The sequence below is a fragment of the Musa acuminata genome, unplaced genomic scaffold, assembly GCF_036884655.1.
Source record: "Musa acuminata AAA Group cultivar baxijiao unplaced genomic scaffold, Cavendish_Baxijiao_AAA HiC_scaffold_124, whole genome shotgun sequence".
Taxonomy (NCBI): Eukaryota; Viridiplantae; Streptophyta; class Magnoliopsida; order Zingiberales; family Musaceae; genus Musa; species Musa acuminata.
In genome coordinates this window covers 62,501-65,000 of record NW_027020403.1, presented here as the reverse complement: position 1 = coordinate 65,000, position 2,500 = coordinate 62,501, and positions in this window count along the sequence as shown.

Below are 2,500 nucleotides of genomic sequence, written 5' to 3'. Positions count from 1 at the left end.
AACGGGCCAAAACTGGCCATTTTTGGCTGCGCGAGCGAGCAGCGAGCGGCGGACAGCGAGCGAAGCGAGAGGCAGCACCGTCCCTGCTATACGAAAGCCCCATCCAGCCCTGTGCCACCCGGGGGGTTCCAGGGTGCTGAGATGGCTGACGTTTTGCTCCGCTCACGACGGTCGCCGCGGCACGCAAGAACAGGCAAAAACTGGCCAAAAACAGCCCAAAAACGGGCCAAAACTGGCCATTTTTTGCTGCGCGAGCGAGCGGAGAGCGGCGAACAGCGAGCGAAGCGCGAGGCAGCACCGTCCCTGCTATACGAAAGCCCCATCCAGCCCTGTGCCACCCGGGGGGTTCCAGGGTGCTGAGATGGCTGACATTTTGCTCCGCTCACCGACGGTCACCGCGCCACACAAGAACAGCCCAAAAACAGGCCAAAACAGCCCAAAAACGGGCCAAAACTGGCCATTTTTGGCTGCGCGAGCGAGCGGCGAGCGGCGAACAGCGAGCGAAGCGAGAGGCAGCACCGTCCCTGCTATACGAAAGCCCCATCCAGCCCTGTGCCACCCGGGGGGTTCCAGGGTGCTGAGATGGCTGACGTTTTGCTCCGCTCACGACGGTCACCGCACCACGCAAGAACAGGCCAAAAAACTGGCCAAAACAGCCCAAAAACGGGCCAAAACTGGCCATTTTTGGCTGCGCGAGCGAGCGGCGAGCGGCGAACAGCGAGCGAAGCGAGAGGCAGCACCGTCCCTGCTATACGAAAGCCCCATCCAGCCCTGTGCCACCCGGGGGGTTCCAGGGTGCTGAGATGGCTGACGTTTTGCTCCGCTCTCGACGGTCACCGCGCAATGCAAGAACAGGCCAAAAACTGGCCAAAACGGCCCAAAAACGGGCCAAAACTGGCCATTTTTGGCTGCTGCGAGCGGCGAGCGGCGGACAGCGAGCGAAGCGAGAGGCAGCACCGTCCCTGCTATACGAAAGCCCCATCCAGCCCTGTGCCACCCGGGGGGTTCCAGGGTGCTGAGATGGCTGACGTTTTGCTCCGCTCTCGACGGTCACCGCGCAATGCAAGAACAGGCCAAAAACTGGCCAAAACGGCCCAAAAACGGGCCAAAACTGGCCATTTTTGGCTGCGCGAGCGAGCGGCGAGCGGCGGACAGCGAGCGAAGCGAGAGGCAGCACCGTCCCTGCTATACGAAAGCCCCATCCAGCCCTGTGCCACCCGGGGGGTTCCAGGGTGCTGAGATGGCTGACGTTTTGCTCCGCTCTCGACGGTCACCGCGCAATGCAAGAACAGGCCAAAAAACTGGCCAAAACGGCCCAAAAACGGGCCAAAACTGGCCATTTTTGGCTGCACGAGCGAGCGGCGAGCGGCGGACAGCGAGCGAAGCGAGAGGCAGCACCGTCCCTGCTATACGAAAGCCCCATCCAGCCCTGTGCACCCGGGGGGTTCCAGGGTGCTGAGATGGCTGACGTTTTGCTCCGCTCTCGACGGTCACCGCGCAATGCAAGAACAGGCCAAAAACTGGCCAAAACGGCCCAAAAACGGGCCAAAAACTGGCCATTTTTGGCTGCACGAGCGAGCGGCGAGCGGCGGACAGCGAGCGAAGCGAGAGGCAGCACCGTCCCTGCTATACGAAAGCCCCATCCAGCCCTGTGCCACCCGGGGGGTTCCAGGGTGCTGAGATGGCTGACGTTTTGCTCCGCTCTCGACGGTCACCGCGCAATGCAAGAACAGGCCAAAAACTGGCCAAAACGGCCCAAAAACGGGCCAAAACTGGCCATTTTTGGCTGCACGAGCGAGCGGCGAGCGGCGGACAGCGAGCAGAAGCGAGATGCAGCAACCGTCCCTGCTATACGAAAGCCCCATCCAGCCCTGTGCCACCCGGGGGGTTCAGGGTGCTGAGATGGCTGACGTTTTGCTCCGCTCTCGACGGTCACCGCGCAATGCAAGAACAGGCCAAAAACTGCCAAAACGGCCCAAAAACGGCCAAAACTGGCCATTTTTGGCTGCACGAGCGAGCGGCGAGCGGCGGACAGCGAGCGAAGCGAGAGGCAGCACCGTCCCTGCTATACGAAAGCCCCATCCAGCCCTGTGCCACCCGGGGGGTTCCAGGGTGCTGAGATGGCTGACGTTTTGCTCCGCTCTCGACGGTCACCGCGCAATGCAAGAACAGGCCAAAAACTGGCCAAAACGGCCCAAAAACGGGCCAAAACTGGCCATTTTTGGCTGCGCGAGCGAGCGGCGAGCGGCGGACAGCGAGCGAAGCGAGAGGCAGCACCGTCCCTGCTATATACGAAAGCCCCATCCAGCCCTGTGCCACCCGGGGTTCCAGGGTGCTGAGATGGCTGACGTTTTGCTCCGCTCACGACGGTCACCGCACCACGCAAGAACGGACCATAAACAGGCCAAAACAGCCAAAAACGGGCCAAAACTGGTCTTTTTTGGCTGCGCGAGCGAGCGGCGAGCGGCGAACAGCGAGCGAAGCGTGAGGCAGCACCGTC